The sequence below is a fragment of the Bos indicus genome, chromosome 18 (genome assembly GCF_029378745.1).
Source record: "Bos indicus isolate NIAB-ARS_2022 breed Sahiwal x Tharparkar chromosome 18, NIAB-ARS_B.indTharparkar_mat_pri_1.0, whole genome shotgun sequence".
Taxonomy (NCBI): Eukaryota; Metazoa; Chordata; class Mammalia; order Artiodactyla; family Bovidae; genus Bos; species Bos indicus.
The window spans coordinates 48241457-48258449 of NC_091777.1; the positions used below are offsets into that span (position 1 = coordinate 48241457).

The 16993-nt window shown below is 43.3% G+C and overlaps 1 protein-coding gene across 1 annotated transcript in view; it reads right to left on the reverse strand.

Moving 5' to 3' along the window:
- LOC109571708 (WD repeat-containing protein 87-like) overlaps positions 1–11024 on the reverse strand; it is a 34676-nt gene extending 23652 nt beyond the window's left edge. The window contains exon 1 of the mRNA XM_070770212.1: positions 9860–11024. The gene's annotated coding sequence lies outside the window, so the exon portion shown is untranslated. The remainder of the gene's footprint in view (positions 1–9859) is intronic.
- Positions 11025–16993: the final 5969 nt, after the last annotated feature.

Below are 16993 nucleotides of genomic sequence, written 5' to 3' on the forward strand. Positions count from 1 at the left end.
GAGAAGGAAGGAGAAATACCACAGAGCATATGAATAATTCTTTCTAAAGAAATTATTTAAAATATGCACCTGAGAGGGTAATGAGCTACAGGGGTAACAAAAATCTCCTTTACAAGGTCTTAGCGTGCTCTGCATAGGTTATCTGACATCTGCTGTTCTCAGATGAAATTTCCAGAACATTGAAAGCCATATTTAATATTATGTTATAGGTGTATATTAAAAAATCTAAGGAAACCACCAAAAACAAAGAAGCAAATAGACTGTATGATTTAACCAGGGGGGAAGGGGATAGGAAATAAAAGAACTATAAATCAATCCAATAGGGGAAATATAAGACAAAACATAAGAAGGAAAAAAGAGGTCATGTAAATAGAAATAAGGTGATAGAAACAAATCTAAATATGTTATCATCATAATAAGTAAAGACTAAACTCTTTAGGTAAAAGACAAATTTTCAAACAAATATTGTATATTAATGCATATATATGGAATCTAGAAAAATGGTACTGATGAGCAGTCGAGATACAGACGTGGAGAACAGACTTGCAGACACAGTGGGGGAAGGAGAGGGTGGGATGAATGGAGAGAATAGCATGGAAACCTTTACATTATCATATGTAAAACAGATTTCTTTCTTTCTTTTTTTTTTTTTTTTGCTGTATGACACAGGGAACTCAACCCCATGCTCTGTGACAATCTAGAAGGGTGGGATGGAGTGGAAGGTGGGAGGGAGGTTCAAGAGGGAGGGGACATATGTATACATATGGCTGATTCATTTTGATATATGGCAGAAATCAACACAACATGGTAAGGCATTTTAATCCTCCAATTAAAAATACATAAATTTTTTAAAAGACAAACTTTCAGATTAGATTTTTTTTTAATTAATAAAGTACAGTTGTATGCTGTTAGTAAGAAACAAATCTAATATTTAAAAACATAAAAACTTTAAAGTATCATTATTACCATGGTCTTCTATTCTGAAAATTGTTTAAAAACAAGAAAAAGAATGAAAAGATCTTTGCAAACTCCACATTCAGCAAAACCAGGAGATGAGTATAATTGGAAGAGAATAAGTTACATGTAAGGACTGAGAAAAGCAGCTGAAATTAGGGGCAATTATGAAATAGGAACTGGAAACAAGAAACTATGGGAAAAAAAGGCTTCCCTAGTGGTTAAGAATCCGCCTGCCAACACAGGGGAGAGGGGTTCGACCCCTGATCCTGGAAGATCTCACATGCCATAGAGCAGCTAAGCCTGTGCACCACAGCTACTGAGCCCCAAAGCCCTACAGCCTGTGCCTTGCAAAGGAGAAGCCACTGCAGTGAGAAGCCCACCGACTGCAACTAGAGAGCAGCTCCCTCTCACCTCAACTAGAAAAAGCCTGAGGAAAAAAACGAAGATCCAGGGAAGCCAAAAATAAATAATCAATTATTAAAAAATAATAACTATGGAGGAACACTTGAGCATAAAGGGGGGCAAGCAGAGGCAGCTGTAAAAAATATGAGGAAAATTACATATCCCAAAGGTGAGGGTCTCATCACTAGGGTCCTCCTACTTGTAACTATGGCTGCAAGAAACTGGGAAACAGAGGAAGGAGGGCTGCTCAATCCTTTATAAAAGTCATGTTTATAATGGGAGACAAGAAGGGAGCTTTAGTTTTTGTTTAGTTTTTGCTTGTTTTGGCTGTGTTGTGGGGGTTTTTTCCTGGTGGTTCAGTGGTAAAGAATCCACCTGCAATGAAGGAGACGTAAGAGACTCGGGTTTGATCCCAGGGTTGGAAAGATCTCCTGGAGGAGGGCAGTGCAACCCACTCAAGTATTCTTGCCTGGAGAATCCCACAGAGGAGCCTGGTGGGCTACAGTCCATGGGTTCTCAAAAAGCCAGAAATGACTGAAGCAACTTAACAAGCATGCATGCATGTGTGACCAGGGATTGAACCCAGGCCACAGCAGTAGAAGCCTTAAATCTTAACCACTAGGCCACCAGGCAACTCCCAAGAAGTAAGCTCTAATGTTATGAAAACTGGCTGACTTGGAACTCTAACTCTTTCAACATACCCAGGAACCTCTTGCAAAGAACTAGTCCGAGAAAACTCAGACAATGATGTGCAAGAAGAAAAGAATGAGTATAATATTAATCCAAAGCTACAAAATGAACTGTTCATGGGTTCTTGAGGCAAGAATACTGGAGTGGTTTGCCATTCCCTTTTCCAGTGGACCACGTTTTGTCAGAATTCTCCACCATGACCCGTCCTTCTTGGGTGGCCCTGCACGGCATAGCTTATAGCTTATAGCTTCATTGTGATCCATGTGATCATTTTGGTTAGCTTTCTGTGGTTTTCATTCTGGAGGCTGTGGGATTGTAGTACTTGCTTCTTCTGTTTTATCTCTGATGGATGAGGATAAGAGCTTGTGCAAGCTTCCTAGTGGAAGGGAGGCTTGCTCCTTGGAAGAAAAGCTACAACCAACCTAGACAGCATATTAAAAAGAGACATCATTTTGCTGACAAAAGTCCATATAGTCAAAGCTATGGTTTTTCCAGTAGTCATGTATGGATGTGAGAGTTGGACCATAAAGTAGGCTGAGTGCTGAAGAATTGATGCTTTTGAACTGTGGTGTTGGAGAAGACTCATGAAAATCTCTTGGACAGCAAGGAGATCAAACCAGTCAATCCTAAAGAAAAGCGACCCTGGATATTCACTGCAAGGACTGATGCTAGAGGTGAAGCTCCAGTACTTTGGCTACCTGATGCAAGGAGCCAACTCACTGGAAAAGACCCTGATGCTGGGAAAGATCGAGGGCAGAAGGAGAAGGGGAAGACAGAGGATGAGATGGTTGGATGGCATCACCGACTCAGTGGACAGGACACTATCAAAAAAATAAAAGACAATCCACAGAATGGGAGGAAATAATTGCAAGTCATATATATAGTGAGGATATAATATCTAGAATATATAAAGAACAGTTAGAATTGAATAAAAAGACAAATAACCCAAATTAAAAATAGGCTAAGGATTTGAAATGACATTTCCCCAAACAAGAAATGCAAATGGCTAATACCCACAAGAAAAGATGCTTAACATCATGAGTCTTTAAAGAAATGCAGATCAAAACAACAAGATACCACCAAATATCCACTACAATGGCTATACTTTTTAAAAATGGAAAGTAACAAGGGTTGGCAAGGATGTGGAGAAATTGGAATCAAATTGTCAAAACTTGGAAGGCCATCCTTGATAGGTAAGTGAATAAATAAATTGCAGTACCTCTAGACAATGGAACATTATTCAGTTCTAAAAAGAAGTGAGCTATTAAGACATGAGAGGACATGGAGGAACATTAAATGCTTATTATTAAGTGAAGGAAGCCAATCTGAAAAGGTGACATACTGTAAAATTCCAACTATATGACATTCTTGGAAAGGTAAAACAATAAAAAGATTAGTTGTCAGGGTTGGATGGGATGAATTCAGAGATGAATAGACAGAGCAGAGAGAATTTTTCTTCTGGTTTTTTATTTTGTTTTATTTTGTTTCAAGCTCCCTGACCAGGGCTTGAACCCATACCCCTTACACTGGAAGGTGAAGTCTTAACCACTGAACCACCAGGGAAGTCTCTCAGAGACGATTTTTATGGCATTAAAAACACTCTGTGATGGGACTTCCCTAGTAGTCCAGTGGCTAAGACTCTAATCTCCCAATTCAGGGGGCCCAGGTTTGATCCCTGATCAGAGAGCTACATCCCACATGCCACAACTAAAGATCCCACAACTAAGCCCCAGAGCAGCCAAGTAAATAAATGAAAGAAAGTGAAAAGTGAAATTTGCTCAGTCATATCTGACTCTGTGTGAATTCTCCAGGCTAGAATACTGGAATGGGTATCCTTTTCTCTTCCCAACCCAGAGATTGAACCCAGGTCTGCCCACATTGCAAGTGGGTTCTTTATCAAGTGAGCCACAAGGGAAGCCCAAGAATACTGGAGTGGATAGCCTATCCCTTCTCTGGTGGATCTTCCTGACCCAGGAATCAAAATGGAGTCTCCTGCATTGCAGGCGGATTCTTTACCAACTGAGCTATCAGAGAAGCCCCAATAAATAAATATTTTTTAAAAATACTCTATGATATTAAAGTGATGGATATATATCATTATCAGTTCAGTTGAGTCGCTCAGTCGTGCTGACTCTTTGCGACCCTGTGGACTGTAGCACACCAGGCTTCCCTGTCCATCACCAACTCCCAGAGCCTGCTCAAACTCATGTCCATCAGGTTGGTGATGCCAAATATATTTATATATATACTTTTGCCCAAACCTGTAAGATTCACACCAAGAGTGATAAGGCATTGACTTGGATGATTATACTGTATCAATGTAGGTTCATCCTTGGTGAAAAAGTACCATGCTGGTAAGTGATGATACTGAGGGAGAGGTAATGCATATGTGCAGGCAAGGAGTATATGGAAAATCTCTGTACTTCCCTCCCAATTTTGTTATAAAACTGAAAGTGCTCTAAAAATCTTTTTTAAAATATCTTCATGACTGATTTGCTTTTTGTATGACAGAAACCAATACAACTGTTAAGCAATTTTCCTCCAATTGAAAAAAGATTTTAAAAAATCTTCACTTAAAAACTTGTATAGAAGTGTTCATAGTAGCATTATTCATAATAGCCCCAAAGTATAAACAATCTAAATGTCCATCACTGGTGAATGAATTAAATTCTTTTTTTCATCCACATGAAGGAGAGTACTGGTACATGCTGCAAAATGAATGAAACTTGAAAATACTGTATTATTCTAAAATATTATATATCTGGATGAAAGCATCTGGACACTGGATAATGACACGAAAAACTAATGATAATGAATTTCAAATGTGAAATTCTGAGCTGTGGGATTATGAGTATTGGCTCTATTATTTATACTTTCCTGCAGCTTATCTAAATTGTAAACAAGGAATTCCCTGGCAGTCCTGTAGTTAGGACTTGGCACTTTCACTGCCGTGGTCTGGGTTCAGTCCTTGGTCAAGGACTAAGATCCCGAAAGCCATGCACTGATCAGCCAAAAAAAAAAAAAGCTAGTTCCAAAATAATCAACAACTATTTATTGACATTCTACTTTATAACATGTACTTTGCTATCCACTGGTTATCCTAAGATCAAAAGCAGTCACTGTCCTCAAGGAACTTAAGTGGTTAAAATTCAGTAATTGCTGTAATGGAGCATGTGAAGCTGCATGCTATGCCACAGAAGATTCTAGGGGGAAAACATAGGTTCTCAGCACAAGAGGAGCATGAGGGGGGCTGCTCATACAGATAATGCATTCCAGGAGGAGAGTATGGCACAGACACTGAAAGTATAATTTGTGCCCAAAACTGCATAGTAGTTACTCTTTTTTTTTTAATTTTTAAAATGTATTTTATTGTGTATTTTGGGGGGGCTGCACTGGGTCTTCATTGCCACTTGTAGGCTTTTTCTGGTTGCAGCGAGCAGGGGCTACTCTCTAGCTGTGGTGTGTGGGCTTCTCATTGCACTGGCTCCTCTTGTTGCACAGCACAGGCTCTACAGTGAGTGGACTCAGTAGTTGCGGCCCACAGACTTAGTCGCCCATGGCATATGGGATCTTAGTTCCCAGACCAGGGATCGAACCCATGTCGCCTGCACTGGCAGGCAGTTCTTAACCACTGGACTACCAAGGAAGTCCCAGAAGTTAAATATTCTTACAGCACAAAGTTCAAGAGGGCAGTAGAAGGAAAAAAAAAAAAAAGTGGCTAGGTGGGTGGGAGTCAACAGTAAGCGCCGAACTAAGGAGTTCAATTTTTAATTTATTCATTTTTGACTGCTGGGTCTTCCTTACTACACCCAGGCTTTCTCTAGTTGGGGTGAGTGAAGGCTACTCTTCACTGAGGTGGGTGGGCTTCTCACTGCAGTGGCTTCTCTTGTTGCAGAGCACGGGCTGCAGAGCTCAGGGTCAGTAGTTGCAGCACGCAGGCTTTGTTGTTCCACTGCATGTGGGACCTTCCTGAAGCAGGGATCAAATCTGTGTCCCCTACACTGGCAGGTAGATTCTTAACCACTGGACCACTGAAGTCCCAGGAGTTCAATTTTTATCTTGAGTAGTTGTTAGAAAAATACTTCAAAACAAGTTTATAATATATTATCTGATTTAGAGCAGTGGGAAAGGAAAATCAAATTATGAGAGCAATATAGGAGATTAGGGGTTAGAAACTATGGGCTTCCCAGATGGCACTAGTGGTAAAGAATCTGCCTGCCAATGCACGAGATGTAAGAGACAAAGGTTCTATCCCTGGGTCAGGAAGATCCCCTGGAGGAGAGCATTGCTTCTCCTGGAGGCAACCCACTCCAGTATTCTTGCCAGGAGAACCCCACGGACAGAGGAGCCTGGCAGGCTACGGTCCATAGGGTCGCAAAGAGTCGGACATGACTGAAGGAACTTAGCATGCACACACGCAGAATCTATGGATCTTGAAAATTAGTTGGTGGGGAGAGTCAGGAAAGGAGAAATCTATAATGGTTCCTGGGTTTCTGAGTTGGCTGTGAATGAAATTTGGTGCATTCAGATGGACTAAAGATGTAAGAGCAGGTATGGGGGAAAGATCAGTTTGATTTTGGATTTGTTGAGATGGTTATGGAATATTTAAATGAAGACAACTGGATATGTGGGTCTGGAGATCAGGAAAAATGTCTGGATTGAAACAAATATGAAAATAATCAACCCATAGGGAGAGCTGAAGCCAGGCACCCAGAGGAGTGTGCCCACAAGGGAATATGCAGCATGAGAGCGGACTTGATAAGCAGATAACTGGGGAAGCACACTGAGAAAGAACAACTATAGGAAGATAGGATGTTCTCCCAGAAACCAGAGGAGGAGAGTTTCATGAAGGTAGATCAACTGTAACAGAGATGTCAAGTGAGATGAATTAAGAGTGGATTTGGCAAATGCTACTGACATCTTTAATGAGAACAGTATCACAGAAGAGTGATTCTTGAAGTCAGATTGGAGGGAGCTGAGGAGTAAATGAAAAGTAAGAGTACATCATAAGAAACGCTGGGCTGGAGGAAGCACAAGTTGGAATCAAGACTTCTGGGAGAAATATCAATAACCTCAGATATGAAGATGACACCACCCTTATGGCAGAAAGTAAAGAAGAACTAAAGAGCCTCTTGATGAAAGTGAAAGAGGAGAGTGAAAAAGTTGGCTTAAAGCTCAACATTCAGAAAACTAAGATCATGGCATCCAGTCCCATCACTTCATGGCATTTAGATGGGGAAACAGTGGCTGACTTTATTTTTTGGGGCTCCAAAATCACTGCAGATGGTGATTGCAGCCATGAAATTAAAAGACACTTGCTCCTTGGAAGGAAGTTATGACCAACCTAGACAGCATATTAAAAAGCAGAGACATTACTTTGTCAACAAAGGTCTGTCTAGTTAAGGCTATGGTGGTCATGTATGGATGTGAGAGTTGTACTATAAAGAAAGCTGAGGGCCGAAGAATTGATGCTTTTGAACTGTGGTGTTGGAGAAGACTCTTGCGAGTCCCTTGGACTGCAAGGAGATGCAACCAGTCCATCCTAAAGGAGACCAGTCCTGGGTGTTCATTGGAGGGACTGGTGTTGAAGCTGAAACTCCAAAACTTTGGCCACCTGCTGCGGAGAGCTGACTCATTTGAAAAGACCCTGATGCTGGGAAAGACTGAGGTCAGGAGGAGAAGGAGATGACAGAGGATGAGACGGTTGGATGACATCACCGACATGATGGACATGGGTTTGGGTGGACTCTGGGAGTTGGTGATGGACAGGGAGGCCTGGCGTGCTGCGGTTCATGGGGTCGCAAAGAGTCGGACATGACTGAGCGACTGAACTGAACTGAACTGAAGAAACTTAAGTGCAGCTTTTCAAAAGCTTGGAGATAAAGGGGAGAGAGGGAGGAGGAGAGAAATCGAGAGAGAGGGAGAGAAATAGAAGAGTATATAGGGTCAAGGAAAGATTTTTTTTTTAACTCCAGATTTTTCATTATTAAATTCAATAGATATGATTCCTGTCAAATTGCTCTAAAAGTCCTGAAATACCTTCTCTGAATTTCTGTACTTGTTGAGGACCGGAGCAAAGAGTTCCTGGCTGCCATTAGAGTACTAAGGGGGACTGCCTTAGGGATTCCTACAGTTCCAAGCACTTCTCTCCCACCTAGCAACCTCTCTTACTACCTCACTTCAGTTCCTACCATCAGGAAACTTTAAACCTTCCGAAATCCTGCATATGTCTGTCTAGGACATGCATGGGAAGACCAAATGCCTGTGTGCTCAGTCACTCAGTCACGTCGGACTCTTTGAGACCCTATAGACTGCAGCCCAGCCGGGTCCTCTGTCCATGGGATTTCCCAGGCAAGAATACTGGAGTGGATGGCCATTTCCTCCTCCAGGGGATCTTCCCAACCCAGGGATCAAATCTGCATTTCCTTTGTTGGCAGGTGCATTCTTTTACCATTGGGCCACTCGGGAAGCCCGAAGACCAAATGATTAGTCCCTAAATGGTACAGGTGAACCAATTTGCAGGGCAAGAATAGAGACCTAGATGTAGGGAATGGCTATGTGGACATGCGGCAGTCCGGGGAATTGGGAAATTGGGATTGGTGTATGTACACTGCCATATATAAAACAGACAGTGGGAACTTGCTGTATAGCACAGGGAGCTCAGCTTACTGCTCTGTGGTGGTGTAGATGGATGGGATGGGGCAGGGGGCGGGGGGATGAAGGAAGTCCAAAGGGAGGGGATATATGTATATATATAGCTGATTCACTTCTTTGTACAGAAGAAACTAAAACAACATTGTAGAGAACTATACCCTGTTTTTAAAAAAAGGATTGTTTTAGATGAGATAATTAAACATGGTTAAATGGTGTTGGAGTAGACTCTTGATAGTCCCTTGGACAGCAAGGAGATCAAACCAATCAACCCTAATGGAAATAAACCCTGAATATTCATTGGAAAGACTGATGCTGAAGCTGAAGGTCTGATACTTTGGCCAGCTTAAGAGAAGAGCCGACTCATTGGAAAAGACCCAAATGCTGGGAAAGATTGTGGGCAGAAGAAGAAGGGGGCAACAGAGAATGAGATGGTTGGATGGCATCATCGACTCAATGGACATGAGTTTGAGCAGACTCCGGGAGTTGGTGAAGAACAGGGACGTCTAGTGTGCTGCAGTCCATGGGGTCACAAAGAGTCACACAGGACTTAGCGACTGAACAAATGTCAGGAGGGGAATGCCATAAAGGAGGGAGAGTGCAAATACAGGAAAGAGGGGATGGGCTGCTACATCAAGCTGATATGAAGAGAAATGAGGGTTGGTTCCCACAATCTCAGAGACTCCCTCAAGCTTTCTCTGGTAATTTAAGACTTGGAGCTCTGGCTGAAAAAAAAAAACGGAACATGTCTGACACTTCTATCCAAATCCTAGGCTAGGGAATTCCCTGGTGGTCCAGTGGTTAGGCCTCGATGCTTTCACTGCATAGGCCCAGGGTTCAATCTCTGGTAGGGGAGCTAAGATACTGAAAGCCTCGCAGGGGGAAAAAAAAATTTCCTAGGTTAACACTCCATTTCACTAGGTTTGCAGTGAGAGGCATTTCACTTTAAGCCCTCTTGGACTCAAGAAGAAATGCCCCTCTCTTTCTCCCTATGAAAACCTTTAAAAAATAAAGTGAGATACTGAAATTCAAGAGATTTTATAAAAGAAAAAAATACAGTAAAATTCAGGAGGCTATTATTGTGAGAGAAGTGAAGGGGCATGTTGTGATTGAGGGAGAATGGGGATGAAAAATGACATTGAGAATCAAATAGACTTACGTGCATAATCCTAGGTCCTGCCACTTGAGTTTCTTCTTTTTTCCCTTTAGGTTCCTCAGACTGAACAAAGTCTTCTCTCACATATATCAGATACCTTAATGAGCTCAGTGGCTCATTAAGTGGCTCAGATACCTCAATGCCCCTCAATATACATTCTCCAAGTTGGTAAATTTTTACTAACATCATCCGTCACAGGTTTCCCATCCCCTCCTTATTCACTCCTAGCTCATACACCTTTATCCTCCGCAGAAGATAACATGCCCCTAATTCTAGAAGAGACAGACTGTGTCACAGCTTCCTATAGAAAGACTGTCACTAGCTCCAACATCATAATGGTTCAGATCTCCCAACCCCCGCCCCCCACACACACTGTGTCCAGTGGGCATAACACCAGCACTGTTAAGAACCTCAAAATTCCCACATGAGTCTGAGGAGCACTGGGAGCAGGGAGAATCTGGCCCTTTGAAAATATGGCAGTAGGATGGAGAGGGCATGTAAACTGGACTTGCTCGACAGAATGGCTTTCCGAAGGGTGACCATTTCAGATAGCACAGCCAGATGACTACAGACGCTAATGTGTTGAGATGTGATGTAGTTAGAGGAGCTTTGCCATTTTATATAAACTTCAATGCATGTTTACATATGCCAGGCACTATTTTAGGAACTGTTTATGCACTGCTCCAATAATACCTTAAATCAGGGTTGCCAGATAAAATACAATTATACTTTGATTCCCAGTTAAATTCGAAATTCAGATAAACTGTATTTGGGACATGCGCTAAAAAAAAAAAAAAAAAGAAAGAAAGAAAGAAAAGAAAAAAATTGTCCGTCTTTTAACTGAAATTCAAACTTAACTGGAGGTCCCACATTTTCATTCGCTGACTGCAGCCCTATAGTAAGGTATGGTGATGCCCTGGTCCGGCCACACAGCTAGAACGTGGCAGAGCCAGAGTCAGAGTCCAGGCATGTTCTTAGCTATTATGCCATGTCACCGGATCTGCGGGGATGCGCATTTGAGGCTCTGGCCTTTATGACAGAGGCTGGGCATCAGCGGCCGCGGGGGCCGCTTTCCCTTTGTGGTTATAAAGGGGCTCCTCGCGCCTTGTACGATGCCTGCGCCCGAGCCCCACCAGGCTAGATGAAGCCACAGAGCAAAACCTTTTATAAAAACACTAGTGGTGGGAGATAGAGCAACATTATCCAAACATTCCTCTGGCTTCTGTCTGCGCTACCCCTCACAGGCAAACAGGCAAGGCGGCCACTGGAGGGCGAACTTGAGAGAGTGGCCCCGCTCCGTCCCTGTGCAGGTTGGTCGGGAGGAGGGACGCGCGTATGAGTCCCACCAACGCTCCCTTCCGCGTCCGCCCGGCGCTCTGCGAGGACCTTGCCCCCGCCTGGCTTGGTCCGGCAGGGGCGGCCACAGCATTCTGGCGGGAAAGCCCGCCAGCCCCACTGGGCAAGGGGGCGGGCACGGGGGGCGGAGCTCAGACTAGCGCGGAGATGTGAGTGACGTGCGCTGGCGCCCACCCAAAGGCCCTGCCCCACCCGACGCCCCACTTCCCACACCTGAAGCCTCTCGAGGCTTGCTTCGCCTTCTCCCGCTCGGTGGCGCCCTTTCTTGGCCTCTCACGCGCTCTTCTGCCTCTTTTCTCCACGGGTCTCGCGGTTTTCCCGCTCTTCAGTACGGAGAGACCAGAAGGGAGGGACAGAGAGACCCGCGTGAAAGGGTGGCTGCTGCTGCTGCTGCTAAGTCGCTTCAGTCGTGTCCGACTCTGTGCGACCCCCAGAGACGGCAGCCCACCAGACTCTGCCGTCCCTGGGATTCTCCAGGCAAGAACACTGGAGTGGGTTGCCATTTCCTTCTCCGAAAGGGTGGTTGCGGGGGGGAGATTTCGTCCCTCCAGGCAGGGGACTTGGAACAACACCCACGACGGTGAGTGAACTACTGCTCCGGTTTGGGCCGCGGAGGCGGGACGACATTTCCCAGCGTCTATGCAGCGCTCCTTAGGCCAAGTCTTTCTCCGTCTCCTGGGGACGTGAAGGGTAGAAGTTTGGATTTTTCCAGTGTGCTGCTGAATCATGCAGTTTCCAGTACCATCCGTCCCAAGTTTCGTTAGGTTCCGCCTTTCACTTCAGTCTTACCCAGGCCGTACGAGAGCAAGGAGAGGACGGCGAGGGGGGTGAGGGTGGGAAGGTGCGGCTGCAGCTCCGGGGATGCTCGTGGGGAAGCTCCTTGGGGTTTACCTTGCCATCAGGCCAATCCACCTGCCTAGTGTTGCCTGCGGTAAGTAGGTAGCTGTGAAGACGGTGTTGGGAGCGGATGGGAACCATAACCCTAACCTACACAATGTTGGGAAACTAGTTCCAGTGTGCTGCTTGCGTAGCTCCTTGTGTTTCTTGGAGACGGCCAGGGAATTACAGCTCTCTGGAGACCCTGGGGAGAGAGGGAGCTTTCCCAGGAGGCCCCTCGGAGTCACCTCTCTCCTTAAGTAGTCCAACTGGACCCGACCCAAACTCAAATCATTAAATTTTTTTTTTTATTGTGGTCAAAGTCACATAAAACATACTATTTTAACCATATTTAACTGTATAGTTCAGTGGCACTAAGTACATTCACATTGTTGTGCAGCTCTCACCATCATCCATCTCCCCAATTTTTCACCTTCCTAAACTGAAACTCTGTCCCCATTAAACACTAACTCCTGATTCCCCCTTCCCACCCCACCCCATCTCCTACCCCAGCTGCTGGCATCTGCCAATGTACTTTCTGACTCTATGAATTTGACTCTTCTAAGTATCTCTAGGTATAAGTGGATACAGTATTAAATCATTCTTAATGCTTCCCAGCACTTTTTTTTCCTAAGTCCATTCACTGCCATACCCAACTTTTCAAACACATACTCCCATTCCCTTTCCCTCAGCTAATAACCCTGCTTCTCACTTCACTGGGAAAATGTAAGCTATCAGAAGAGAATCTCCAGACTCACCCACCTACCTACTAATCTACATCTGTGCCTGTGTATGAATGCTCCTCTAGTGCTCCTCCCACAACTAAACCACGATTTGATCTAACTCTAGTCTCTCCACTTGGGCACTAGATCTCACCCTTTTTTTATTTTAAAATTTTAAATTTATTTGGCTGCACCAAGTCTTAGTTGCAGCATGTGGAATCGAGTTCCCTAACCAGGGAGCAAACCCAGGGCGCCTGCATTGGGAGCACAGAATCTTAGCCACTGGACCACCAGGGAAGTCCAATCTCACCTTTTTTTGTTTATCAATTTCTCTCTCTCTCTCTTTTTTTTTTTTTTGGCCAAGTGGCTTGTGGGATCTTAGTTCCCTCACCAGGGATTGAACCCTGGCCTGCAGTGAAAGCCACCAAGTCCTAACCATTGGACCACCAGGGAATTCTCTGTCAAGTTCTTGACTCCAGCAATTCTCTTACCTTGAAACACACACACACACGAAATATCTATATTTCGCTTCCAATTTCTTTTGTTGTCTTTAAAGCAGTCTAATCAGACTTTTGCACTCATTACTCTACCAAAACTGCTCTTGTCAGGGTTACTAATAATCTTCATCTTGCTAAATATAATCACTGACTTTCAATTATTTTCTGCTTGACCTGTTAGCAGCACTTGACACACTTGATCACTCCTTCCTCCTTGGTACACTTTCTTCACTTAGTTTCTGTGACACCAGAGGTTTCTTGATGTTTCTTTCTACTCATTAGCATTCCTCAGTTTCCTAGGCTGACTTCTCCCTGCCCTTTTAATGTTAGAGCTCCTCAAGCTACAATCCTTGTTTCTCTTTCCTTATCCACATCCACTTCCTTGGTCATTTCATCCAGTCTCTTGGATTTTTTAAAATATCATCTATATACCAGTGATTGCCAAACTTATGACCCCACTACAAACCTGTCTCCTAAACTCCAGACTTATATCCAGTTGCCTTCTGGACATCTCCTCTTAAATGTGTCATATGCACAGCAATCTCAATTCTTCCAAAACTGAATTCATGAACTCCTAATCTTCCTAGTACCAACTCTTTGTTAATCTTCCCCAACTAACTTGATGGTGCCTCCAGCATTCCAACTGGTCAAGCCCCAAACCTTGGGGTCATCTTTGACTCCTTCTTTCTGTCCTGTTCACATCCATTCTGTCAGCAAATTCCAGTGGCTCTACCTATAGAAGGGTCCAAAACTGCCCAATACTCACTTCTACTGCCTCTTTCTCCCTGGTTTAGACTCACTGCCCTCTTTCCTCCAAATTGTAGTAACCTTGTCATTAATCTCCCTGTTTCCATTCCTGCCCCCAGCCTCTGACTCCCTTACCACAATCTATTCTCCACACATAGGATGCTTTTTGAATATGAAAATTGATGAGGGTTTTTTGGCCGAGATGTGTGCGGCTTGCACGATGTTAGTTCTACAACCCAAGATTGAACCCTTGGCCTCGGCAGTGAAAGTGCAGAGTTCTAACCACTGGACCTCAGAACCCTCCTATGGTTTCCATCAAATGCAGAGTAAAAGCCAAAGGTCTTAAAATGACCCCAAAGTTGTTATAAGATATAAGAACAATCTGTAGGATACACCAGAACTGAGAAAGAGTACCTGGAGAAGAACAAATTTGGAAGAATGCTCCCACTCCAAGGTGGTGGAGGAATACCTTGTACATAGTAATTTAATTTCAGAAGTTTCATGCACCCCTGAAGCACAACCGGATCTCATTTAGCAAAACTCTGCTCAATTAGAAAACTACATGGGAGGAACCTAAAGGATAACTGATTCAGTGTCTTCAACAAATCAATACTGTGAAAAAAACTGGAGAGAGAGGAGTGTAAATATTTAAGATTAAGAGTCTTCAGTTCAGGTCAGCTCAGTCGTTCAGTCAAGACCCCCTGGACCATAGCATGCCAGACCTCCATGTCCATCACCAACTCCTGGAGTTCACTCAAACTCATCTCCATTGAGTCAGTGATGCCATCCAACCATCTCATCCTCTGTCATCTCCTTCTCCTCCTGCCTTCAATCTTTCCCAGCATCAGGGTCTTTTCAAATGAGTCAGCTCTTCACATCAGGTGGCCAAAGTATTGGAGTTTCAGCTTTAACATCAGTACTTCTAATGAACACTCAGGACTGATCTCCTTTAGGATGGACTTATTGGATCTCCTTGCAGTCCAAGGGACTCACAAGAGCCTTCTCTAATACCACAGTTCAAAAGCGTCAATTCTTCAGTGCTCAGCTTTCTTTATAGTCCAACTCTCACATCCATACATGACTACTGGAAAAACCATAGCCTTGACTAGACAGACCTTTGTTGGCAAAGTAATGTCTCTGCTTTTTAATATGCTGTCTAGGTTGGTCATAACTTTCCATCTAAGGAGTAAGCGTCTTTTAATTTCATGACTGTAGTCACCATCTGCAGTGATTTTGGAGCCCCCCAAAATAAAGTCAGTCACTGTTTCCCCATCTATTTGCCATGAAGTGATAGGACCAGATGCTTTGATCTTAGTTTTTTGATTGTTGAGCTTTAAGCCAACTTTTTAGGAAGTATAACAATAAAATCCAGTATGTAGCCCTTGTTTGAATTCTGATTCAAACAAATTAAGCATAAAAGGTCACTTTTGGAGACAACCAGGGAAATTTGCATAGAGTATTGGATAATAGTAAGGGATTATTATTTTGTTAGCTGTGAAAATTTTTATATAGCAAAATTTTATTTTTTAAAGATGAGTATCAAAGAACTTAGGGTCCTTTGATATCAAAGACATCATGATGCCTGGGATTTATTTTAAAATATTTCAATAAAGGAAAAAATAGATGAAGCAGCTTTTGCAAGATGTTTGTAATTAAGTGATGGTGTGACAGGGATCTGGGGGTTCATGATAATGCTTCTACTTTAGTGATTGAAATTTTCCATAATAAAGAGAAAATACAAACAAGCCCTGGTCTCTGCCATTCTAGTAGAGGCAAAAGGATATCCAGGTCATCATAGCCATAGCCAGTACCATCCATAGAATTGAAGAGCCATCTATATACTTCCTGACTCTGGGGCAACAGTTAAGACTATTTCTTGTCACAGTGTTTTATTTGTTGTTTGTCGACCAGAAGATCCACTGAAATCCTGCAAAATAGATTTGATAAGTATTACTATTCCCTTTCTGGATCTTTCTAGGAATTTGTCCTTTTTATCTGTTTTGTCACATTTATGGGCATAGAGTTGTTCATATTAGTCTTTACCCTGTTAATGTCTGTAGGGTCTGTAGTGATATCTCCTCTTTCATGCCTTATATTTGTAATATATATTGTCTTCTTTTTGACACAGATAAGTAAACAGATGCCAGAAAGGAGAAATGATTCAGGTCAGGGCTGCAGAGCCAGCTGGACCACCCTTACTTCTGCTACCTTGCCTGGCTATTGGGTTGATCACCCTTTTTGAGACTCCGTATCCCTAGCCCCCAGCTTGCATATACTCCATACTCCAGGCCTAGTATGTAATTTGACGTGGAAGAACTCAACTACATACTCAGGGCTCTTGTTACCCTTGCCCTCCAAGGTGAATCCAACTTCTCAAAATGTTCTGTTGCCCTCTATCCCTGGATTCCCCACAAAAGCAAACTCAGATGGAGGGAGTAGAATAAAGGAGAGGTTGGGATGGAGGGTGGCAAATCACATAGATGGGCTACTTGCTAGAATCTGTTGGTTTGGCTTACCTGGAAAGAGGCAGTTTTGAAGTCTTCATAGTGGGAAGAGGAGATCAGGGAGGATCATCATTACTGGCAGTGACAACTTCCTCCACTTTATTAATGCTTTCCCTTTAACTTGTCTTTTTTTTGTTTTTTTTTTTTTTTAAGATTTACTTATTTAGGGCTGTGGTGGGGCTTCATTGCTATGCACAGGCTTTCTCTAGTTGCAGTGAGCACAGGCTTCTCCTTGTGGTGTGTTCTTTTGTTGTGGCACATGGGCTTAGTTGCTCCATGGCATGTGGAATCCTCCTAGACCAGGGATCAAACCAGTGTCCTTTGCATGCAAAAGGATTCTTAACTCCAGACCACTAGGGAAGCCCCTCTTATCTCCTTAATCACTAGAGGGAAGGATCATAAGTCCCTAGAATGTCCAGGGCCTATTAGAGTTTA